This window comes from Grammomys surdaster, unplaced genomic scaffold (genome assembly GCF_004785775.1).
Source record: "Grammomys surdaster isolate TR1022 unplaced genomic scaffold, NIH_TR_1.0 64, whole genome shotgun sequence".
In the NCBI taxonomy this organism is placed as follows: Eukaryota; Metazoa; Chordata; class Mammalia; order Rodentia; family Muridae; genus Grammomys; species Grammomys surdaster.
In genome coordinates this window covers 10,235,716-10,263,162 of record NW_021604566.1, presented here as the reverse complement: position 1 = coordinate 10,263,162, position 27,447 = coordinate 10,235,716, and the positions used below count along the sequence as shown (strand labels likewise).

Sequence of the window (27,447 nt, the reverse complement as noted above, 5' to 3'; positions counted from 1 at the left end):
TAAAATACTATTTTTAACATCCAAAGAATAAAAAGAAGTTTAAAATTCAATCTTTCTGTCCTCTGATTTCAGTAACTACACAAAGTGTGGAGAGCACCATTCTCTCACACTTGCCATTTATCACTTTAATCCAAAATTTCAACAGACTATTGTGAGTAATGTATATACACTGTCTTAATGTATATACACTGTCTTTGTCACCCACAAAGTTTAGTTTCCCACATCACAGAACTATACATTTTAATTTGTTCTATAAAACTTCAAGATGCACTACTTGAAATCAGAAACTGACTCCTGAACCAATAGCAAACTTTCTCTGTAGAACAAATGCTTACAATTAATTATAAACTTCTGAAAATAGAGGTCCACAACTGGAATGCTAAGACCTTTAACTATAGCAGAGGGAGTGGGCGCCACTGTAATGACTAAGGTCTGCTGACAATTACAAAACTCATTTTGGTTTGCCACAGAGACAAACAAAATTTCTGTTCATTATAACTTTACTGGAATATGATGTCATAACACATAAGCATACTGAAACAATCTGCTGATTTTTCTGACCAAAATATTAATTGCGCAGTAAAGAGCCCTCAGGGCCTCCTCCTTTTGGGTCATTGAATATGGCTTTATGTATGTGTATAGGTATGTATTTGATATATATGTATATATAAATCATATCATATAAATATCAGAGGAAAAATTAAGTATATTGCATTTTTTACATAAAAAGTAAAACACTCTCGTAGTAACAACAGGAAATACCAAGACCTGGTGCCTGACTTGTTTCATTCCAGTTTCACTTCATCCTCTGGTTCAGCAATGATTCTCAGTAATATACCCCACATGGTTTGAATATCTTACACATCCCATGTCCTCAGTGCACCATGACAATTAAGATTAGCCAGAGCACTTTGATTAATGGCATCCAGACTACACTACACTGCAGATGACGCAGAGTACTTCATCAAACAGAAGACCATGTGGCGAGGTCTTCGCCTCCAAATACTAATTTCCTTCGGTAAAGAAACACTCACGTTTATTAACTTTCAAAGGTGGTATGTTCTACTTGATGGAGTTCCTTCTCTAGTGTGTATTTTTCAAACAGTAAGTTCAGTTTTGATAATGAACATTCAACATATGATGCATTTACTTCTACAAATTAGAATATATTAACTAAGCAGCTAGTATTCTGTACTCAAGGTGTACGTCCCCATGCTGTTACTGTTGTTAAGAGAGGAACCACAAAAACCCTACTGTGCAATTAAATGGTTAAATGAGCTCCTCGCAGCCACAGCCTCCAAAGGCCACTCTGCTACATCACAGTCGTTTCCTGTCCTAGTTAAAATCTACCCTGCAACCCTGGTCCTCTGAGCTGCTCTCTGCTCTGGACCCAGGGTTACCTTAGTGATGCTTCCTACTGTCTCAGAGCTGCTCTCACTGTTCATGGTAATCTGCACAAACCCATGCAGCTACATCAAACGGGGGCATAACTTCTCTTTAATGTGCACTGGTTCCATCCTTTTGTCTTTACAGAAGCCTGGTGTGGCATGAAAGGTCCCGAATCTCACTTTGAGCAATAACAACTTTTCCCGATAGAGCTGCTGAGAGTCAAATTCATGTCCCTCTAACTTCAAAGATTCAAGAAAATCTTGAAGAATTTCCTAGAGTCAGCAAGATAAAGGGGCTCGTCATTAAGCCTTAAGACTTGGCTCATTCCCCAGGACCTGATGCTGAAAAGATGAAATTTTGGCTTCATGCGCACTGTGGCATGAACTTCTATGCACATGGATGTGTGCGTGCATGTATGTATACACACACACACACACAAACCAAACAAATAAATACAGTGCATAAAACTGCCTCATTATTTTCTGCCTCTTGCCATTTTTTGTTTATTCAAGCAGAGAAAATAATGCAAAGATTCGGAGTGAGCTTGTACTAAGACATGGGCATGTCACTACATGGCTTCTGAAACAATACTCCACAATGACCTCCTCAGCTTCCACAACAAGGAGTTCAAGTAGACAATCAAGCGGTGCAACATGGGAAGTCACAATGGTGGCCAGAACCACACTGCTGAACAATCTGATGGACAAAGGCTAACATCAAGGCTTCTTTTCTATGCTTCACTATCCCCTACTTGGTTGGTAGATAGGTGTTTGTGTGTGTGTGTGTGTGTGTGTGTGTGTGTGTGTGTGTGTGTGTTGTATTGTGGGGAGCAAACACAGACATTGTAAATAACACAGTTATTAGATACACAACAAATCTTCAGGCATGTCCCATCTTCAAGACATATGAAGACAATGCACCAATCAAAAAAAGATACATGAGTCCTTGGAATTAATACTTAACATGCCTAATACAGTTTTTCAGTGAAAGAAAACTACCTTGGCAAGTGTTACTATGACAATCTTCTAACCCATGTCATCTTGCGGTTTTCCTAACATGACTGAATTCGAGGCTTTCACTCTCCTCTCCTTTATGTTATCTTTCCCCCAATCATCCAGCCAGGGCTTTATGTTCCAGCATCTCACTTTCCTAAATATCACTTTTACAAGGTGACAAAGACACATTCCAAACAACACTAGGACTTAAAAATTGAAAAATAATTACCTCATTTCATTTGATGGCATTACTCATAAATTTCAATACAGCTTAGACATTCATATCTCCTCTACAGTTTTATGTCCAAAGCTCACGAAAACGTTATCTTCTGATCTAATGGGGAGCGGCTGGAGTTCTGTTTATTTCTAATTCAGACTGAAAACAGGATATCACTTAGCTTTTCTATCTCAGTTTACTTATCTGTAAAATATTTGCAGAATCTATGAGTCAAAAATCCTAAAAGTCAAAACTTAGAATACAGATGACATTTGATTATTTTTACTCTTTGTAACTTTTGGCAGCACTTACCCAAATTCTTTCCCTTGCAACAGAAAAATAACAAGTTTATCATAAAGCTGTAAAGTAGTTTTGGCACATTTTCAAACTTGTACATATATAAAATGTCTAGATAGCTCTTTCTTCACATCTATAAAGTTTGAAAATATATCTTTTATGGTCTGAGTTTTAATTCTTAAGGAATTTCAAATATTAGGACTGATCTAAAAAGATTCACGGACAAGCTGAAAAGAAGTTTTAAAAGAGGTGGAAAGACATTTTCTGTTCTGTTTGCAGAACTCCCCTAATTATGTCTTAGATGCCTAGAAGGAAATACAGAGGACACAAAACATCTGAGACAGGTTATTTCAAAGCAATGGTCTAAAATGGCGTAGAAGCAGTTTCAAACATTTAGCTGCTCTAAAGTTAAACAGAAAAAATGTCCAGCAGAATCAACTTAACAAAGGTAATCCTGTGCTCAAATTAAATCTGGTAAATTAAGAGAAGGGCATGAATTTAGGATATGAGAGAAGTCAGCACTGAACCTGTGTCACTGACTGCAGGGCAAAGGGTGCTGTCAGAAGCCTGATGTTGAGAGCACACCATGTCATCCTCATGAGTACACTCACACCTGCACAAACCTATTCCTGCCCCTTCCCTAAACTGAATCTACGTAAGTCATGATTACATCATTATCAAACTATGACAAAAGGAGACACTAGCATTTAGATCAACCTGTGACCCAGGCACCTGTCAGGAGAGCCAGGAAGCCAATAGCATGAAGTTGAAGTTGTGCTTTGCTGTGAGACGAGGCCAGGCCAGTTTGTGTGCTGTCCACTTTCAGCATAGGTTTTGGCTGTGAGCATTTGAAGGGTAGGAAAAACACAGCATCAACAAGGCAGCCTCATCCCCTATCCTGACCCTTCATGTGCCTAAGGGATGAACCTGTCAAAGTTTGAATCTGGACTGAGCATCCTCCAGTAGGGTGCTAACGTGTAGTGGAGACTGTGGGCTGGACTCAGTCAGTAAAGTACTTCCTGGGCCCCATCACCAGAATGCACAGAAAAATGCTGGGCATGCTGGTAACGTGGTTGTAACCCTAGCACTAGGAAGGCAGGAACAGGAAGGTCCTAGGGCTTCCCAGCCAGTCAGTGTAGCTGTGTTGGTGAACTCTAGGAAAAGGAGATCCTTATCTGAGGGTAGAGAGTATCTTAGGACAACCTCCAAGGATGGTTTATGGCTTCCACATGTGCATGCATGCTTATCAGTGAAGAGCATTTGTTGCCTTGGCAGAAGATCTGGGTTCCATTCCCAGCATCCACATGCCAACTCACAACCACCCATAATCTAGTTCCAAGGTATCTGATGTTCTTATGATCTCTGTGAGCAGCAGGTGCATATGTGGTACACAGACACAGCTGTAGCCAAATAACTCATGCAAATAAAGATCTGATAGGATGCATGGGATTATTTCAATATTCTTGTATCTGTTGAGGCCTGTTTTGTGACAACTGTATGGTCTATTTTGGAGAAGGTGCTGAGAAGAAGGTATATTCTTTTGTTTTAGGATGAAATGTTCTATAGATATCTGTTAAATCCATTTGGTCCATAACTTCTGTTAGTTTCACTGTGTCTCTGTTTAGTTTCTGTTTCCATGATCTATCCATTGTTGAGAGTGGGGTATTGAAGTCTCCCACTATCATTGTGTGAGGTGCAATATGTGCTTTGAGCTTTAGTACGGTTTCTTTTATGAATGTGGGTACCCTTGCATTTGGAGCATAGATGTTCAGAATTGAGAGTTCATCTTGGTAGACTTTTCATTTGATAAGTATGAAGTGTTCTTCTTCATCTTTTTTGATTACTTCTGGTTGAAAGTTGACTTCATTTGATATTAGAATGGCTACTCCAGCTTGTTTCTTGGGACCATTTGCTTAGAAAATTGTTTTCCAGCCTTTTACACTGCGGTAGTGTCTTTGTCAATGAGGTGCATTTCCTGTATCCAGTCCGTTAGTCTACTTCTTTTTATCGGGGAATTGAGTCCATTGATGTTAACAGATATTTAGGAATAGAGATTGTTGCTTCCTGTTATTTTTGTTGTTAGAGGTGGAATTATATTTGTGTGGCTATCTTCTTTTGGGACTATTACTTTCTTGCTTTTTCTAGAATGTAGTTTCCCTCCTTGTGTTGGAGTTTTCCATCTATTATCCTTTGTAGTGCTGAATTTGTGGAAAGATATTGTGTAAACTTGGCTTTGTCATGGAATATCTTGGTTTCTCCATCTACGGTAACTGAGAGTTTTGCTAGGTATAGTAGCCTGGGTTGGCATTTGTGTTCTCTTAGGGTCTGTATGACATCTGCCCAGAATCTTCTAGCTTTCATGGTCTCTGGTGAGAAGTCTAGTGTACTTCTGATAGGTCTGCCTTTATATGTTTATTGGCCTCCCTTAATGCTTTTAATATTCTTTCTTTGTTTTGTTCTATTGGTGTTTTGATTATTATGCGACTGGAGGAATTTCTCTTCTGGTCCAGTCTATTTGGAGTTCTGTAGGCTTCTTGTATATTCATGGGCATCTCTTTCTTTAGGCTAGGAAAGTTTTCTTCTGTATTTTTGTTGAAGATATTTACTGGCCCTTTAAGTTGGGAATCTTCACTCTCTTTTATACCTATTATCCTTAGGTTTGGTCTTCTCATCCTGTCCTGGATTTCAAGGGTTAGGAGCTTTTTACATTTTCTTTGACTGTTGTGTCTATGTTTTTCATGGTATCTTCTGCACCTGTGATTCTCTTTTCTATCTCTTGTATTCTGGTGGTGATGCTTGCATCTATGACTCCTGATTTCTTTCCTAGGTTTTCTATCTTCAGGGTTGTTTCCCTTTGTGATTTCTTTATTGTTTCTACTTCCATTTTTAGATCGTGGATGGTTATGTTCAATTCCTTCACCTGTTTGGTTGTGTTTTTCTGTTCTTCTTTAATGGATTTTTGTGTTTTCTCTTTAAGGGTTTCTACCTGTTTACTTGTGCTCTCCTGTATTTCTTTAAGGGCTTTATTTATGTCCTTCTTAAAGTCCTCTATCATCATCATGAGATGTGATTTTTAAATCAGAGTTTTGCTTCCCTGGTGTGTTGGGGTATCCAGGGTTTGCTGTGCTGGGAGAACTGGGTTCTGATGATGCCAAGTAGCCTTGGTTTCTGTTGCTTATGTTCTTGCCCTTGCCTCTCGCCATCTGGTTATCTCTGGTGTTAGCTGATCTTGCTGTCTCTGACTGTGGCTTGTCCTTCCTGTAAACCTGTGTGTCAGCACTCCTGGGAGACCAACTCTCTCTGGGACGAATTTGGGTATGGAAAGCTGTGGCACAGGGTCAGCTCAGGGGTGCAGACGGAAACCTAAAGGATCCTGTCCCAGACTGTTCCTGGGTTCCTGTGTCCTGATAGCTATGGGCAGATCCCTCCTGGGCCAGGAATCTGAGCAGAAGTGGTGGTCTTCCTGTGCTCACAGGTGTGCCAGCACTCTGGGAGACCAGCTCTCTCCCAGCAGGATTTGGGTATGGAGACCTGTGGCACAAGATCAGCTCCAGGCGCAGACACTTATGTGTCCTTTCTGAACCACCTGTTTAATCTGCTAAAACTAAGAGTCTGAATATAATAAAATTTACTTCACATCTTAAGAAATGTTATTAAAAATGTTTTTCAAATACCTTTCATAAACTTGAAAGTAAATACTAGTAGAGAAAAGCTTTTAAGATTTAGAGTGGGATAAACTGAATCCATCTATTACAGAGATGATGTGGCGAAAGAAGCCCATGTGAAGCCTAACCAAGAATATAAATGACTTGGCTTGAATCAATTTTTTCACCTTTTTGCAAGTGGCAATCTAGGCAGAAACTGTTTCATTTTTCATGAATAGCTATACATTTATTTAGGAACACTTTTTAAAATAAACAAATAAATGTACATATACATACTGTGCCCTTAAAATCTTTTGTAAAATACTTCAAAGAAATATAATCTTAAATTTTTACCATATTCTTACCTCATATGACTTGCTCAAAAATCTATCAGTGTAGAAATGCACTAATATTTCACTAGTGCATGACATGAATTCTTCCACAATTCAATTCCACCACTGGTTAATGATTCTCTGAAAACATTCTTTGTGCATTGCTTGTGTAGAAAATCTCTCAAGTTCTTTCTACTAACAAAATAATTAATGAAACTAATTCTAGAAAATGGTTGAAATACTTCTATTTCCCTATAATGCCCATAAATATTTGTTTTTGAGTTTTAAAAAATTTATATAGCAGGAAAATATTAAGTGTATTAATCAGACTATATTTTAAAGGTTTTTTAAAAAATATTTTCATGGATAAATTACCTCAGCGATGGCTAGAACACAAGATTCAAATGCATAGTAGAAAGTGGAATGCCTCCTCTAAAGCATACTGAGCTTCAAAAAACTGCTTTGTTACAATGTCCAGCCCAGACATCTTCTCTAATGTTTTCGCTGATCAAAATTAACTATCAACTTTGGATGCTTGCCCATGGCACATACTCCCCCAAGGAAGCACAGAGACATTACATCAGCAGTGCTACAGCAAGATCAACGCGCTTCGACAGATATGAACAGTCACTAGCTTTACCGAAAGCTTGAACTAGGTTTTTCTTTCACTGAAATTTAAGTGGATCTGGTTGTACATCTGCATATAGTTTAATGATAACAATAACTTACGAATTAATAGATATTCACTGGAATATAAAAAATTTACTTGGCATTTTCCCAGCTTTAGTTCACATTATGCATTGGCTGCATTCATAAAAAAGTTAACATGAAGCAAATACTTTCAAACTAAATTCTATTTTCCCATTATTGCCCAATATTTAATCTTGAGTCATATTTCTGTAAGAAAATGTTACCTCTAACATATCATAAAAGTTATAATTAAAATGCTTATGCCCAAGAACAGGTATAATCAATTATTCTATAAAACATTTTATCTTCTCATCTGCAATAAAATTAAACTAATAAATAATTATTTTTACTTCATATTCTCACAAGCATTAGAAGGAAATGTAGGCTTTAAAGAGCATCTGTAGGGCTTTTAAAGTAGCTTAACAGAGCCAGGCCTGGTAGTACATGCCTTTAATACCAGCACTAGAAAGGCAGAGGCAGGGGGACATCTGTCAGTTCAAGCCATCCTGGCCTACATGTGAAACTCTGTCTCATAAAACAAACAAATAAACAAAACTAAATCTAGAAGTATAATTTACAATTTATTAGTTGGAATTGGATCACAGAGTTTGGCTATCAGATTTCAGCAATGCACGGATTGTCAGATCAATGACAATAAATCACTGTCAAGCCTTCCAAATTTCTTCTGCTATTCATAACACATTTTATGGCACTCAGCACCATGCACACTATCTTACTGGACTCATACATCTCCTTTAGAGTCAATATATTTTCTGATTCAAGTATTTGTTTGTGAATAAATCTAAAGAAGATATGCATAGCTACCTGGATCTTACATACGACAAGGTTAAAGGAACTTTTGCTGAAAGAGGTAAAGCACTGGAACCTCTCAAAACTCTTACACAGTTCTGTTTTTAATTAGTATGTTCTAAATTTATCATTTTCAGGCATCCTAAGTTGAAGCATTTTCTAAACAAGTCCTCTACAGAGTACCACAGGGACTACAATGATCTGTACTTTCCTTTTCTGTATTACGCAGATAATCCAGGTATGCTTTTCTACCACATCAGTGGGAAGTGGGGTTTTTATACTAAGACAAACACTGAGCTAAACATCACCAGCTCGTCCTTATTTTTGTCACGTGCCACAAAGCAGAGCACAACACAAGTGAGAGCCCCAGTAGTAAAGATGCATGTTACTGTCCAGTCTGGCAGGACAGCTCCCACAGAGGACAAGCCTTGAAAGGCCAATAATGGCTTACATCTTTTATTACCATCAGTCTTACAGTAGGGACAAGACTGAGTGTCATATTCTTAGCTACACATACAACAGCTTTTCAGGATACTCTGAACAAGTCTCTCTATATCTTAATATTCTAGGATAGATATTTAATCAGTGAGCTCATTGCAGAAGAAAAGCACTTGAGAGGTTTGAAACCTGCTCAGCCCTTTACTTGCAGGTGACACATGGTACCAGAATACCAAAGGCTTGGAAGTCATAGCTGTTCTCGGTTTCTTCTGGGCAATTCATTAGCCTTCTTAGATACACCATATGCTTCAGCGGCACTTCAGCCCTTCCGATGTTTCCTGGTATTAGCTACCAGCTCCAAAAAGAACCAAGAGACCATGGCATTAATGCCACACTATCTGGTTAGAAAAAATCCAGGAAAGAGTGTAATTCTACAGACAAACGCTCCAGGCTTCCACTCGACGACATGTCTGATGAGTGTGAGGAGCAGGAAGTGAGCACTGTGGTCAGTGTGGAGTCAGTGCAGTGATAAATGCTGTTAATGAAGTTGGAGATATGACTGAGCCAGACTTAGGTAAGGCTTTATACTTGTCCTCTGACTGCCTCCCGCAGTGTTCACACAACAAGGAAAACACAGCTTCAGACCTCTGCAGGAAACAAGGCTCAGTCAACAAAGTCAGTACACTTCCAAATTGCAGGCCATGAGCAGAAGATGCACAGGCGAGCTCGGATAGTGCTCAGATACACCACCAAATACATCTCCCGACACTTTTAGTGAACACAACTATAAGGTTTTAAATTTTCTTTTCTATGTCATAAAGGTCATCAATTGACATTTTTTTAATAATTTATTTATTTTTTTCAAATCGTAATTTTTACTCTTTCACACAGGGGTTATAGACACAAAAAGGCAGGACGTGGGGAAGGGGATGACACTGGAGCATGGGTGTTCAGGGGGAATACAGATATCTTTCAGAACAGGGTATCGGCTGGGTGAAGGTTCAGGGGACAATTCACTATGACTCTGCCTATGACTCGATTGTCCTTATCTAAGTTGGTATTGTCTGCCAAGGCTACCTATTTACAAGGTCTATGACTACTCAGGCTTGTAAATTTCCACAAAAGCTGCCTGTTTACAATAGCTTATAGCCATCTGTTTCAATGTTTTTCCACAGAGACCCAAGAGTTGGTGTTAACATAGATGTATGTCAGGCCTATTGCTGATTTTAGGCCTATGGATGATTTTAGGCCTTCAGTGGATAAGCAGGGCTGCCCCTGACATCTCCTCCCTTCTCTAAGTATAGAAGGGCTGTGGTGATTTTAGGGATAGAGGCCTCACCTCCAGTAATTGAAGGAGACCTTGTAATGGCTCAGGTCCCCCTGTTGTTGTCCAGTGAAGCATGAAGGTCATACCCATCCCGATGTCTTTTTCCTGGAGAGGGGATACGTTTGATATCAATCCCTATGCAGTCAGGCTTGTCCCTCAGGGAACCCAGAGAGGTATTTTTAACTTTTATTTATATTCCCTTGCAGTGCTTAGCCTCGCAGCCTAAGAAAGAATTCAGATTGCCAGAATTGACATGTTTTAAATTATGTTCTATAGAGACTGTTCAGTGACCTGTCAATCACAGTATAGCAGTCTATCAACTCATTTGTCTTTGAAGAGATTCATCCTGAACGGAGAATATGAGATCATCAGTGAATTGTAAGAAGATAAAGAGGTAAGGAAGTTAAGGTTTTGGTAACTAAAGCCAAGAAAAAGCCTGGGAAATTAATGGGTAATAAGCTCCCAGGAAACTTAAATTATGAAAAAGCAGCAAGCCATAATGAGAATAATACTTAAGATAACTAAATATACAATCCTAGCATTACTGCCTAAGAACCTAAACCTCACCTGACATCAGGGGAAAGCTAGATGCTGAGGCTGCTCATTTTCACTGAAGCAAAAGAAGAGAGAAGAGGAAAAGTGTCCAAGCCAAGGAGGACAAAGCAAGCTGCCAGCGGTGGGGATGCTGACAGACAACATCTAGAGGACCTTAGAAATGAGAAACCAACACAGTGGCCTCATTAGGCTTAGGCAAGATTAGAAGAAATACAACTTATTTTTGTTTTAAAGTCAACAACCAATAAGTTCAATACTATTATAATATCTGTACTGATTTGGAGAAAGCCTTCCCTGTGTTCTTAAAAAAAAAACAAAAAAAAACCAGGGTGCCAAGCAAAGCTAGTATGTCATTCTGACCCAAGGAGTAGAAGGTCCTAAGTACATTAGAAAGCAATACTACATGAGAAATTCAAAAAGTTCTGAAAACCTGAGACATATTCGGGACTGTAGAATGAGTCTTCAACAAATTTTACTTATGGTTTTTGTCTTTTTTTTTAATCACTCAAAAGAACAAAAGGAGAGTTGTAAATAATTTTATTTTAACAGATGGAAATTCTTGGAAGACCTTTGGGAAGAACCTATAGTCACCACCTGAGAATTAGGCCTCTGAGTAGGCTTGCAGGACAGTGACCAGGACTGACAGGGGCATGGCTGCAGAGAGCTCTCAGGAAGCACAATCACCCCAGTTATGTGCAAGGAATTCCAGGCAGAAACCAGACACTTGGGAGCTGATGAACTCATGACAGAGTCAAGTGGGTGAAGGGCTGTCCTCTAATCATATTTATTAAGTGAGTGAAGGGCTGTCCTCCTAATCATATTGGTCACTGCTTTCTTGTTCTATCACAATGTAATGTGAGTGAAACCAAATCAGCACATTTTCTCAAGGCTAAGCAGGACAGGATGCCTGCACATACTTGGAAACCTTGCACGACACCACATAACTCTTCAATTAAGGAAAGAGGTCAGAGTAAGTGCCTGGCATCTAGAATGATATCTAGCACTTAAAAGAAGTCCAATAAAGATGTTAGATGAGGGGGTGGATAATAGCTAACACTTGTTAAGTGGTTTACTAGCTGCCAGCACTGGACATTCAGTAACTCACTTAATATTTCCAACAGCCCTCAACAGTAAATGCTAATAATGCTTCCAATTTCAGTCACAGAAACTAAAATGGACTCCAATACAGACTCCACAGCCTTGAACAATCACGTTACAGCACTGTTCTCTTGAGAAGAGTGGATGGAGGATGGCAAGGATGGAAAGCAGGCTCACAAACAGTCATGCTCTCAGCTAGAGCAATGCAAATCAGGATTAAAGAAAGGCCTACACAGAGTGAGAGAAGCATGTGTGATCTTGTAGAGGAGGATGGGGTCAATGTGTATCTTCTAACCTCTGAGTATAAGCTCTGAAATACGCTTTCAGCAGTGCTGGTACTTAGGAGGCTGGCATGGAAGGTGGGGGGAATGTGGGGCTGCAGCTCTCAGAGATGAACTACTGCAACTGATGGATTCTGGGATGTTTTTAAGGGACCCCAAAAATTCCACCAGAAACTCCTAAACCTGATAAACAATTTCAGCAAAGTGGCTGGATATGAAATCAACTCAAACAAATCAGTAGCCTTCCTCTACTCAAAAAATAAACAAACAGGCTGAGAAAGAAATTAGGGAAGTGACACCCTTCACAATAGTCACAAATAATATAAAATATCTTGGTGTGACTACAACTAAGCAAGTGAAAGATCTGTATGACAAGAACTTCAAGTCCCTGAAGAAAGAAATCAAAGAAGATCTCAGAAGATGGAAAGATCTCCCATGCTCATGGATTGGCAGGATTAATATAGTAAAAATGGCCATCTTACCAAAAGCAATCTACAGATTCAGTGCAATCCTCATCAAAATTTCAAATCAATTCTTCATAGAGATAGAAAGAGCAATTTGCAAATTCATTTGGAATAACAAAACACCCAGAATAGCAAAAACTGTTCTCAACAATAAAAGTTCTTCTGGGGGAACCACTATCCTTAACCTCAAGCTGTATTACAGAGCAATAGTAATAAAAACTGTATGGTATTAGTACAGAGAGACAGGCAAGAAGATCAATGGAATACAATTGAAGTCCCAGAAATGAACCCACACACCTATGGTCACTTGATCTTTGACAACAAAGATAAAACCATCCAGTGGAAAAAAGACAGCATTTTCAACAAATGGTGCTGGCTCAACTGGAGGTCAGCATGTAGAAGAATGCAAATCAATCCATTCTTATCTCCTTGTAGAAAGTTCAAGTCCAAGTGGATCAAGGACCTCCACCTAAAACCAGATACACTGAAACTAATAGAAGAGAAGGTGGGGAAGAGCCTCAAACACATGGGCACAGGGGAAAATCTCCTGTACAGAAAACCAATGGCTTATTGACAACAGACAAATGGGACCTCATAAAATTACAAAGTTTCTGTAAGGCAAAATACACTATCAATAGCACAATACAGCAATGAACAGATTTGGAAAAGATCTTACCAATCCTACATCAGATAGAGGGCTAATATCCAATATATACAAAGAACTCAATAAGTTAGATGCCAGAGAATTAAATAACCCTATTAAAAAATGGGGTACAGAGCTAAACAAAGAATTCTCAACTGAGGAAACTTGAATGGTTGAAAAGCACCTAAAGAAATGTTCAATATCCTTAGTCATCAAGGAAATACAAATCAAAACAACCCTGAGATTCCACCTCATACCAGTCAGATATGAGGCTAAAATCAAAAATGTAGGTGACAGCAGATGCTGGCAAGGATATAGAGAAAGAAGAACATTCCTCCATTGTTGGATTCTAGTATTAAGACAGAGAACCACTATGGAGACTCACTGTTGAGCCCACCAGGCTCTAACAGACAGCTCTAAACTCAAGGTCACACAGACTTCCCTGGTTAAACTCAGCAGGTTATAAACAGAAACAATTAGACATGAGTGTGAGAAAGATTTACAGGAGGAGGGGTAGGCAGGAGCAGTAGGGAGATGGGAAAAGGCGACAGACACCAATATACATTGTATACATGTGTGAAACTGGCAGGTAGGTAGGTAGGTAGATAGACAGACAGACAACCAACCTACAGACTGGGGCTAGGCCAGAGATCAGACAGCAAAAAGACTTTAATTGGATCTTCAAAACCCACATTTAAAAAAAAAAATTCATCAGGCAATGGTGGAGCATACCTCTGCACTCCCAGAACTTAGAAGGCAGGGACAGGGGAGTCTCTGAGGTTGAGGCCAGCCTGGTCTACATTGTGAGCTCCAGGACAGCTGGGGGCACACAGAAAAACCTATCTCAACAAAACAAAACAAGCCTAGTGTAGTAGCACATGCTTATAATCCCAGGGTAGAGAAATCAGAGACATCCCTGGGGCTTGCTGGCCAACCAACCTATCTTATTTGGCAAGCTCTAGGCCAGTCAGGGACTCTGTCTCAAAAAAGAAAAGCTAGACAATACCTGAGAACAACAAACAATGGTGTTCTCTGGTTCCCAATTGTGTGTGCATGCTTCCAAGTGCACACGACACACGCACACGCACGCACGCACAAACATGAAATGCTACATGTTGGGTTATAAACTCTGGAGCAGTCACACAGTGAACTACTAAACAATTCTTAAGTGAATGAAGTAAAAATTCTTTCTAGTCTGATCAAGTAAGTTCTCACTGAAAAAGTTCTCCTACAGGACACTATAAACTTTGAATAGAATGCAAAAGACAAACTTATTTCAAGTCCCTAAAGAGTGAAAAAATAGTCTGGGTACAGAGTTAACATTTGGAAAACTGATAAAACATAAAAGGGGAATCCTAGCGGAGACTTGCTTTCTACGCATAAAGCTCTGCTCAATCTTTAACTGACCCATGGGATAGTCACAAAAGAACTCGGCAGAGACACTGAAATGTGAGCTGTTGCCCAAGGAGAAGGAACGGAGGGGGTTTTTTGTGTGTTTGTTTGTTTTGTTTGTTGTTGTTGTTTTTGATAGACTATAGAAAATGAACTGGCTGTGTAAATGATTTTTAAAAGGCATTTCAGAAGATCCAAATTTCGAAGCACTTTCTACTTCTAGCTTTTGGGTTGTGGATGCTCAGCCTGCACCAGCCACTGGTCCACACATAGCCTGAGACCTGAATTCCCAGGACCCGTGAGTGGACATAGAGAACCAGTTGTCCCACAATCTGTCCTCTGACCTCCAGAAACACTCTGCTTCATATACACACTCACACAAATGCCCACAAAATATATAAACAAACAAACAAACACACAAACAAGGGTACTGTTTCTTTTAAGGAAAAAAGTACAGGATTTTAAAGTATATTTTCTAATTAATTGGACCAACTCAACCCATTAAGTATACTACTTGGGCCATTTGAAATGTTCTTATAAAGACACAGTCCACCAGAATAACTTCATTTCACTGACAATTTAAACCAAATTATACAATAAAGTTTTAGACTCCAAGTTTTGCAAAGTGTTCTTGGAGTACCTGTATCTCACCCCAGTTTATTTATTTTTAGAAAGTCTCAGAGGGCTGAGGCACTTAACATCAAGCCCAGTGACCTGAACTCAACCCCCAAGAACTGCATAGTGGGAGGAGAGAAGCAGCTCCCATGAAGTGTCCTCTGACCTCTACATGTGTACTAGGCTGTTCCTGCACCCACACTTTCACAAATAAACCAACCTAGTTTTTAAAAGTAAACTTCTGACATTGCTGACCAAACTGAAGAAGACTATTTCTGAAAACAAAGGAAAAATGTTTGTTGCACAACCAATTCCATAAGAAATGCTACAGTATATTTTAGTTATATTTAAATCAGTATTAAACATAATTTCCCAAAAATCAAAAATATATGAGAAATATACAAAATTATTCAGATTTTCTGTTTCTTCTGCAAAGAACTATTTTGCAAACCCAAGTGCTTCTTAACATAATATGCAACACCACATACTGTTTACCAGTCTATAGGAAAAAGGAAGAAAATTAAAATTAAAACAAACACTTATCTACCAGAAAGTAGCAAAATACAGTGTCATCATGGATAAATGCAAGCTGAAAAATTTTAAAAGACACTGATTTGAAGCCTTTGTTCTTTCATAGACTCATCAAAAAAACCCTAAACTAGATACCTTATTAAGGTAAATCGGGGCATTCTAACTTCCTGTGAAGACCCAGAGAACAAATACTTCAGCTCTGTAAGCCAAATGCGAGTACACAAACTTGAAACTCTTCAACACTGTGGTAGAGCTGGAAGACAGAGGGGACGCCTACACTGGTGGTAGAGCTATGGACTGACAGCCGCAGAATGAAAACGGCCATCTAAATTTCATGTGATTTCCACACATCACAAATTATGACTCTTTTTATGTTTTTATCTTAAAAGTTTCAAACTTACACCATGGGCTGACAACAGAGAAATGGGCAGTGCTCAGCACCACCCAGTTTAGAAACGTGGCTACTGGAAACCCTCGTAGGGGCTCACTTAACACAACTTAAGTGATTCTGCTTTTCACTATGCCACCATTTCCTATTTAAAAAAAAGAAAAACCTCTAAAACACCATCATCTGCAAATAACAACTGAAACAAAGCTATGAAGGCTAAGGTAGATAAGGTATAATACCCTTACAACTGGAAAAGGGGTGGGGGCAACAGAAAGAGAAGTGTTACCTCACTGTGCATCTCATGTCATAACTCTCACACAGAATTACATCACTCTGTGTGACTTCGCTTACTGACATCACTAGTCATTTTCATGCCAACCTTGGAACTCCATTAGCCTTCAGCACCTGCATGCATATGCACACACCTACATATAGACATACACACATGTATGTAATTAAAACATAAAATACATATTTTAAAAACCTCATATTATAAAAACAGGACAGGGAAACCTCAAACCCAGCTCTACACAGAGACTTAGGATATAACCATTTACAATAAGGAAATATAATGAGCTTAAAGGCACAGGTTAAAAGCTTTAAGAAAATTGTATACTGAGTATTCATTGAATACCATGTTGAGAGCAGAGATGAGGAAAGGGATTTCTTGACTTCTTGTGTTCTGTCTACTTTGGGGATGATAGGCTTTACTGACAAGTTTACAGACTAGAGGAGCTATTGAAACCCCCCTCCCTTTTTTGATTTTTGAGATAAGGTTTCTTTGTATACCCCTAGCTCTTCTGAAACTCACTCTGTAAACCAGGCTGGCCTCAAAGATCCTCCTGCCTCTGTTTCCTGAGTGCTGGGATTAAAGGCGTGTGTCACCATGCCTGGCTCTATTGTGAGTATGTAGATACATGCAACTCACATAATTCCCTTTTCAAATCAAAATATTTATAACCATTCCCATGTCACTAATATACATTCCTTTAATAAATTTGTATGGTATTCCACTGTGGTATTATACTGTAATATGTTATTTTTATTGTGGATTTCATTGTTAGTCATGAAATAACAGTAGCAGAAATGTCAAATCTATATAAGATTTCGTACACAAAATTAGTGCATAGAACATATAAAAAAATGGCTCTTGGGGAATTAGTCGTGCTCAGTGAGACTTAATGTACTTGCATACATATTATCAGAGACAGCACTGACCTTTTTCTCCACAACTTCTGTCTTTTAGTTACTTTTTGTTTCCATAACAAAAAACCATGACCAAGGCAACTTATAAAAAGAAAGCATTAAATGTGGTGGCTCATGGTTCCATGGGATTACGGCTGATGACCGTCATGGCAGGAAGCATGGCAGCCGGCAGAAGGGCATGGCTCTGGGGCAGCTGCTGAGAGGTTACACCTGATCTGCAATCAGGAGGCAGAGACATAGAGGCTAACTGAGAATGGTGAGCTTTTGCAACCTCAGAGCCTCCCCGTCCCCACAGTGTGTGGTTAGCTGCCCAGCATGAGAGTGTTCAAGTGGAATCTCACATCTTCTAATATAAAGCTTTCAAGTCTCTAGCTTTGGTAGTGGGTTGAGGTTACTACCATTTGCTGAGACAGAAAAATAGAGTATGATCAGGTTTGGAATGCAATTAAAACTCTGAGTACAGACGTGTTTTAAGACAGCCAGGAGGAATTGTCAAGTATGGGTTTTATACAGGAGACTATACCCCAAGGGTGATGTAGAATAGAGAGATAAGGATGGGAACTGTCTTCATGCACAACATTCTGCAAGGCTCTGCTCTTCCAGACCTGTCTCTGACTTTCATTTCACTATAGCAGATGTCAGGGTGGTCTGTCACCCTGTGATTGCCAGCACTGATTTGGCTTCTCTGGCTGGAATAACCTTCCTCTTTCACTGCAAGTTTTGGGCCAAGGTTATAGCAGCTCTGCTCTGTGTGGAACATATAGTCTTCCCAGGGTTATCTCACTCTAGCCATACTGTGGCATTTCCCAGGGTTATCTCACTCTAGCCATACTATGGCATTTTCCAAAAAAAATCAGTAACCCTCGAATCTCTGAGGCTTTGTTTTCTTGTGCAACCTACATGTAACCACTTTGGTCTTGTTTTTCATGATTACTTTTTTCACTTTGCACTCTAGGGCTGGAGAGATGGCTCAGAGGTTAAGAGCACTGGGTACTCTTTCAGAGGTCCTGTGTTCAACTCCTAGCAACCACATGGTGGCTCACAACCATCTATAAGGGGATCTGATGCCTCTTCTGGCATGCAGGCGCACATGCAGATAGAGCACTCATGTACATAAAATAAATAAATCTTCAAGAAAATCCCATTCTATTGCATCCTTTCCTGATATTGCCCACCCTACTCCCATACAGCTTATTGTCACCTCTGTTGCTAATGGAAATAAACAAAGGGGAAGAGGAGTTTGAGAAGATTATTGGAGAGCAGAGGAAATGTCTAGGTCTTCCGGGTTATCCTACAGAATCTAGTTATTCTCTTCAGAACACTGGGAGTGAGGAGGAGAAAAGAATGTTCTTATGTAGGATGATACTTGGTCTCATTTGCATAGAGAAGCAATAGAAGTGTACCAATTGCTATGGCTAGATTGATGAGGTTGTTGTGAGAGAATAAAAGCAAAATAAACAACTTACTGGTTCGGGTACTGTGGTCGACATTAAAGAAGAAATAAAACTGGACTCTGCCTCCCTGCGGAAGTGTTTATCTGCAAGTTTATTTGAATTTCCCTATATTCCTGAAGAGATATTTATGTAACCTGTATTAGAGATTAGAAGAAGTCTCAGAGTATGTTTAAAGATTGAGCTTTTTTTGAATGTTAATAAGTATTGCAACAATGAACATAACTGTGAAACTTCGGAGAGTATTAAAGCAAACCAGTAGGACACAGATCTTGTTACATTATTGATGATGATATAGAGCAGATTTGAGGAAATAAAAGCTTCTATGATTTGCTTAATACCTACTTACAGGTGAGAGTCAGAACGGCTATTCTCAGCGTGTAGAAGTTCACTGAGATGCATAGACTTCAGGTCTCGTTTATGTTGGTCTGTAGTATTTATTATTTCTAAGAGTTTTTTCATAATAAATTTTGTCAAAATATCAGAAAAAAAGCTACAATTACTGAAAGGTGAGTTATAATTAAATTTGATTCTGTCCTTGGCAGTCTTGATGTTTTGGTATCACCATATGGAATATGATTAACTATGAAAATGCACGGACTCCTGTGGAAAAATTTTAATACTAAATCACATTGGACGTTTAAATAGAGCTCCAAGTTTGGCATAAAAGTAAATAGTAAGTTCAATAAGCGAAGTCACACAGAGTGACGTGATTCTGTGTGAGAGTTATGACATGAGATGCACAGTGAAGTAACACTTTCTGTCTTTCTTTTCCTAACCCACAAGATGAGCTTTTTGATGAAGCTAGCCTAATGTGTGGTCTTACAGATATCTCTAGAAAGGAAAAAACTTTGTATTCCAATTCTTTATTCCAGGAAACAGTATATAGTACTGAACTGGAATCAAAACCTTCTAAGCTTTACCAAGAAGCCCTACTGTGTCTACGGCTGAGAAGGTAAAAAGAGAACAAAAGGATCATAATAATACTGTCCCAGTTTCTACTTAAAAAGTTCAAATCAAAGGTTTAATTTTAACTAAAAACATTCAATTTGCCTAAACAATAAGATATTAAACCCATAACTCAAAGCATACAGAGGCAGTAAAAATGGAGTCAAAACACAGAGCCATGCTGCCCTCTAATGGTTCAGGGTAAATAGCTTCACCTGTGTTATTCAAGAAACATGGTAACAAGCACAACTTCAGTAGTCTATAAATAGAAATAGTACATTCAATGCCAAAGAAAAGGAATGTGAATTCTGCGTGTGCCCAAGCTCGAAGGTGAGCTCTGACTGCTTTCTCTGTCTCAGCACTCCTCACTTCGCCAGACACGCAGCCATGTTTGTTTATGAACACGGCACATTCACGTGTGCTCTGGACCAGCTTGTTCAGGTCATTCTTTCAACTGAATGCATGACTATTCTCATTTACACCACCACAGGAGTCTTCCCTACTGGCACTTTTACTGGAATTAAACTTACATGAGCTAAATGACCATGTATGAGGGATCTATTTCTTACCTCCATATTTCTGAGATTAGCAAACTTTCTCAAAGGGCCAGGCTCTTAAGTATCTGGAGTTTTGCAGGACATACAACCCCTGCTGTAACTATCCAACTGGGTCCGAGTAGCACAAAAGCCACAGACAACACCCAAACAAGTAGCTATGGCTGCGCCCCAATCAAACATACACACACTAAAATGTCAACATCACCTAGCTTCATGAACTGTATCTTTCTTCTTTTAATATTTTTCCAGCTATTTAAAAACGGAAACACTATTCCTAATTTGCAGGCCATACAAAAACAAGCCAACCACATCTGCGACCATGGGCCCCAGTGTGGCAACCTCTGTTCTTTTCTATTCCATTTATCTATTGTTCTTTTCTATTCTATTGCTCTGTATCTCTGTCAACATTCCAATATCAACTGATTTAATCATGTAGTTTTTGTTGTTGCTGTTTGGAGTTTGAGGGTTTTCTTCCTCCAAACATGGTCTCTTAAAGCTTGGGTTGACCTCAAACTCACTATATAGCTGAACATGACCTTGAACTTCTGATTCTCCTGCATTCCTTCCACTTCCCAAATGCACGTAGCAGATTTATGTGGTGCTGGCTATTAGATCTAGGGTCCTAGTATGCTAGGCAAGCACTCGACCAACTAAACTGTATCCTTAGACCTCAAAACAGATTTTTACAGTAGTAAAGTCAGATACTGTGAGCCCTCATAGTCTGTTCCATTCAAAATCGCCTTGTTTACTATCTTTTGTACATCTACAAAATTCAATGTTATTAAATGAAGAGCCAGGGTTTTCATGGAAACTGCACTGTACCTCACATTAACTTATGGAGAAGCGATCATCTTAATCATGAAGAGTCTTCCTTAGTAGGAATAATTATGTTATAGCTTTCAACACATACATTGTACACTTATTTTGTTAATTTGACTTATAAATACAATGTTTATGTGACTATAACTGCTGAGTTGTTCATGATTACTAAGTGGAACTACCACTGAGTTTTCTAGTATACTGACCTTGTATCCTGTGACCTTTCTAAACTCCCTTATTCCAGGAGCTTTTGATTTTCATGTCTTAGAGCTTTCTACACACAAAATTGGTGTTCATAGACAGAAATAACTTTACTTCTTTTCTAATATTTCTTCCCATCTATTTTTTACTATATGTACAATTGTTCAAGTACAACAGAAACTGAAGTGATAACAGCACACACCAGTGTCTTGGTCCTTACTACACAAGGAATGTATCTAGTCCAGCACTTTTCAACCTGTGGATTATAACCCTTTGGGCATCCAAGGACCCTTTCACGGGAGTCACCTAAGACTATTAAAAAATACAGATACTTACATTGTGATTCACAACAGTAGCAAAATTACAGTCATGAAGTGGCAATGAATAACAATTTTATGGTTGGGGTGACAACATAAGGAACTGTATGAAAGGATCATAGCATTGGGGAGATTGAGAACCACTGATCCCGTCTATGAGCGGAAAGCCTAATGTCAGCTAGAGATGATTTCAAGAAGCCCTATCTTCTATTCCCAGTTTGCTAAGTCTATACCATGAACAAGTACTAGCTTATCAAATGCTTTTTCCTCTCCTAATGAGATGCTCGTATAGTTTTCCTCCATTGAATTAATACAGTTGATTATTTTTATTACTATACTAAACTAATCTTGTTTTCCCAAAACAAGTTTCATTTAATTGTGGTATATTACATTAACTAAATTTTAGCTAAATTGTCCTTGCTAATATTTTCTTAAAGATGCTTGTTTAGATCTATGGTCATACAGGTTATTGAGGTCATTCTTCTTCATTCTTGCTTTGGCCATGTATTCAGATTCTCTTCTCTGGCTTACCAGTATTTTAAGAAGGTAGTATATTTTAAGTGTCTCAGTTATTTAGATTTATTTCTCTTCGTTAAGAAGAGCCTAACATTGTAGACCCAGTAAAGACATGAGAAAAACATTTTTAAATGTACTTTTCAGTTTTCTTTCACTTCTTTATCTATTCTATCGGGTATTATCCTTACAAAGAAAATTACTTTTATGTGTAAGACATGCTAAATAAAAGGAATATATTTCCCAAACCAAGGAATACAGTATACCAAATGTAAAAATCATCTTTAAGTGTTAGAAAACATTTCTGCTTTTCACCATCTTCATGCTTATTCCATTTATCAAAAAAAAAAACTTTAAACCTATTTAGCCGACTTTTTTAAATTTAAATCATATTAAATCAGCATATTAATAAGTCAAAAATGGTTCAATGCTGGTCATTTCAGATAGTTCAACCTTTCATTTATGTTAGCCCCTGACCTTGGAATAATGTGATTAAAGAAAACGCTAGTCTCTCTACTTTAGCAGTACACCAGCACCACCTAGTGACCGAAACCAAAATGGTACCTTTCACCTTCCCTGCTCCGAGTCTATGTCACTTATAAGGCACAGAAAGAGTTGACTTCTTGGAAAGGAAAGTCTGGCAAAGAAAAAATACAAGGGCAAGAAAAAGGAGAGAAGAAAACAAGGAAAGTCAAGCCCTGTATACAGCTTGCCTGAGGGTCTGCCTAACAGATGCCTCAGTTATGTGGGGCAAAACCCCATTCTCATATAGCATAGCCTACATGGTATACCTTTCAAAATCTGTGTCAGAAGAACAAAGGGCTGAAAGGCCTCCTGCCAAGCAATAATACTCTTTCATGTGTAAACAGACAATACTGATCAACTATTAATAGGATGCCTAATTTAAGTCATTCTATTCTTTTCTACATAATTTATTTATAAAGAGATGGCAGAATGGGGCCAGCTAGATTGAACAGCGAGCAAAGGTGCCTGATGGCCTGAGTCTGATTCTCAAACCCACAGAAGAGGAAAGCAATGGCTCCTATATACTGTCCTCTGACCTTCACACATGCATGATGGCATAACTGTTACACACACACACACACACACACACACACACACACACACACACACACCTTTTACAGATGACACGGAGAAATGCATGCACTGTGGATAAAGCCAGTGAGTTAAAGGCATGGCCTTTAACCTGGCCTGCTGTGCTGGTGGAAGGCATGCCTTTTGGAAGTGGGGCCTCTACGGAAGTGATGGAGTCATATGAAGGTGTGCTCTTGAAAGGGGCACTGAGGAACCGGAGAGATGTCTCCGTGGTTATGAGCATTTGTTGCTTTTGTAGAGGACCTGAGTTCAACTCCAAATTCCCACATGGCAGCTCATAACCATCTGTAACTCTAATCCCAGGGGACCTAATGTCCTCTCTTGACCTCCTTGGACACCAGGCATACACATGGTGTGCAGACATACTTACAGACAAAACACTCATACACAGATAATAATACAGTAAATCTAAAAAGCCATCTTTGATAATAAAAATGGAGATTGAAATCAGATTGTCCCATCTGAAGGTGAGAGGACTTCCATCATGGACTCCCAGGAGGATGTTCTGCCTCATCACAGGTGCAGAGGCAATAAGGTCCAATCGCCAGAGTTGTACACATCCAAAACTGGAAGCCTGAAGCCACGTGTGTCAGAACACACCTGTAACCTGAGGAGTTAAAGCTAACCTCAGCTACACCATGAGCTCCTACAGAAGACTCAGTCTTAAAAAGTCAAAGGACAAATGAGTGCCTTTCCCTTTTTTACAACAAGGTCTTCTTACTTTGTTCCCAGGCTAGCCTCAAATTTATGTTATCCTTCTGTCTCAGCCTAGCAAATGGACAAATGTTAGGCAAATGGACAAAAGCCCCATGCCCAGCTGATTATTTTGTCACCATAATAGAAAGATAATTAACACAGACACAAGCTGTTCTCCAACCTTCCCTTAGCTGTCCAGTCTTTTGACACCACAATATGACATTTTTATCTACAAATATTCATAACTATCCCAAGACACATGTACACATGGCATGTAGGCTAGGCACACCTACTCACAGTTTGTCATCTGGATGTTAACTGCTTTCTATTTATGGAATATCAATTAGGGCCTCAGACAAGGAAGAAAACAACAGAAGATGCAGATACTACCAAGCATCTTGGGTATTAACAGGAGACAAGTATTTCAGAATCCAACCTGTATCACAAAGTTGTACAGAAGTAAACCTCTCCACTTATAAAACAGAACAGAGGAAAATGACATTCTGCTTAGGCCTCTAGATGAGCTCAAGCAGAGAAAATCCAACAGCAAAGAACAAAGAAAACAATAGCTAATTATTATTTGTAGTATCTTAAGTAGTAAATGAGAGAAATTTTCAAAAGTATTCCTAAATTATATTTCTTGAACTTAACCTCTCAGTTCCTGGTTTAAGCAGCTACCAGTTAATCTGGAATCTGCCAAGAAATGAGCTGCCTTCAATCATAAGACTGAAGGCATATGTTCTACATTTCCAGAGCAGCTTCTAGCTTAAGTAGTCATGAGCAAATTAAGGTCACATATGAAATCATAAATTTCAGAGCTTATTGAGCAATGCTGCCTTTCTGAGAAGGAGGCTTTCCAGCTGACACTGGCTTGGCAGCTTGGGGTCTCACCTCTTAAGAGTCTTTTACCCTCTTTGTTATCAGCAGAAAACCATAAAGAATGCAGAAGTATAAAGGGAAAGGACTCCTGATATGAGGAGCCATTTGGAGAACATGGAGGTACAATACCTGCTCCCCCATGGAATACACAAATCAGATTTCAGAATTAGAAATGAAAGGAAAATATTAACATTTCTTATCAATCTAGAAAAAAAACAGTAAACTAAACTAGATCCCATGACCCTTGACCTTTGGCCCTCCCACCATCTCTGTTCCCCTGGTGCCTCTGTTCAGATCTAATCTACTGGTCAAGGCCACCATAAGCCAGACATTCTCCTCCCTGCTTCTATTCACGTGGTTCTTTGTCAAGTGCACCTCCTCAGTAACTAGACCCTTCTTACCCACTGTTAATGTTCTTCCTCCAGAACATGAACACATAAGCACCAGGATTACTATCTGACTATTCATCGCTTTAGTGCCAGATTGCTTTATTTGAAAATAATAAATTCACTAGTCAAAATTTTAGTAAACAACCAAAGATAACAAAATACAACAGAAATAGTGTTAAAACAAAACTGTTGTCATGAATCTACTCATCATATCACAACAAAAATAAAGTGTCTTATTCTGGGCACTATGGAAATAAGAATAGACATTCCTCAAAAGTCAAAAACAAGAACTGTCGACACCATCCCTGTGTATATCCTCAAAGAACTTTAAGTCAACAAGCCAGAGACACCTGCACACCCATGCTGACCGCTCCATTATTCATTATAACAAGATACAGAACCAACTAGATGAGAAAACGTGGTGTGTATCCACATTGGAGTTTCATTCATCCGAAAAGAACAAATCTTAATCTTCTGCAGGAAAATGGGACAGGAGATCATCATGTTACACAAAATAAGCTAGACTCAGAAAGACATATACCATGTTTGCTCTCATATGCAGAATCTGTATTTTTTCAGAAAGGAAGAAATATAGACAGGGTACTCTTTGGGAAAAGAAATGGGGTCAAAAGGAGGGGAAAGGGGAAATAAGAAAGGATAGTGATTAAATTATATACAGCTATAAAACATCATAATAAAGTCTGTTATTTTGCACAAATAGCATATGCTATTTTGAAAAGAGAAAAAATATAAGCTAGTAATTGGGATGCCAGCCTGGACTACTCACTAGAGTACAATGCCAGCCTACATAAGATTGAAGAACTCTGTCAATCCTCTCCCCAAAATTAGATAAATAAAAAAGTGGGGAAATTAAAAATGACACATATTACATGTATAAGATAGACTGAGTGCGCCTAGTTCGTTTCTACTGAAGCAGTAGCTCTAAGGATGCCAGGGAACCACAAACTAACGGAAGAGCATCAGCGCACATCATGAAAAAGGGTAGGGTACAGCTGTAGTGCACACTCTGAGCTGAGAGCCAGGAAGCCTGCATGGGATGTCCCAGTGAGAAACAGATGCTGAGAAAGGGATAGGGCTGGAGTGCTGTAAAATGACTGGCAAGCCAGACAGCTGAGGGTATTAGCCAAGCTAGAAGGGGGGGGACGGGAAGTACTCTCTGAAAGTATAGCCCAAGTGGGGACTAAGTCAGAAATCATCCCATATGGGATAACTCCAGGAAGGTAAGAAGACCACATAGAGCAGCCACCAAAGAACATAACCTTCCACGCAGAAGTAGGGCCTTCCTAGCATAAAGTAAGACACACGGAGGAGGGGAGGGCAGAGGAAGCCTGAGAGACTGGACAGGAGATATTTACTTAACAGAACTCCTGAAGGAACTAATCTGAATTTGAACAGTACTATTTTATTTCATTTATTTATTTATTTATTTATTTATTTATTTATTTATTTTTATAATTTTTTTCAAATCATAATTTTTACTTATTTACACAGGGGTTATAAACACAAAAAGGCAGGATGTGGGGAAGGGGATGACACTGGAGCATGGGTGTTCAGGGGGAATACAGATATCTTTCAGAACAGGGTATTGGCTGGGTGAAGGTTCAGGGGACAAGTCACTATGACTCTGCCTATGGCTCGCTTGTCCTTATCTAAGTTAGTATTGTCTGCCAAGGCTACCTATTTACAAGGTCTATGACTACTCAGGCTTGTAAATTTCCACAAAAGCTGCCTGTTTACATTAGCTTATAGCCATCTGTTTCAATGTTTTTCCACACAGACCCAAGACTTGGTGTTAGTATACATGTATGACAGGTCTATTGTTGATTTTAGGCCTATGGCTGATTTTAGGCCTTCAGTGGGTAAGCAGGGCTGCCCCTGACATCTCCTCCCTTCTCTAAGTATAAAAGGGCTGTGGCAATTCTAAACTTGCAAAGGTTAGGATAGAGGCCTGACCTCCAGTATTTGAAGGGGACCTTGTAATGGCTCCAGTCCCCCTGAACAGTACTATTTTAAATGAAAACAATTAACTTCTACTATCAAACAAGGCATTACAAAGCATTAAGTTATATATAAACTAAACGATTATATTCTCTATACATCTGAACTAGACTAGCAATAAGTATATAAAACCTTAACTAAAAGCATTACAAATACATGGTCACATAGCAAAGTTAATTTCTTATATACAATAATGAAATTGCAGGCCAGGTGGTAGTTGCCCATACCTT

General features: G+C 39.0%; 1 protein-coding gene across 5 annotated transcripts in view; it reads right to left on the bottom strand.

Moving 5' to 3' along the window:
- Positions 1-27,447, bottom strand: part of Stau2 (staufen double-stranded RNA binding protein 2) — a 254,960-nt gene that overhangs the window by 164,817 nt on the left and 62,696 nt on the right. The window lies entirely within an intron of this gene.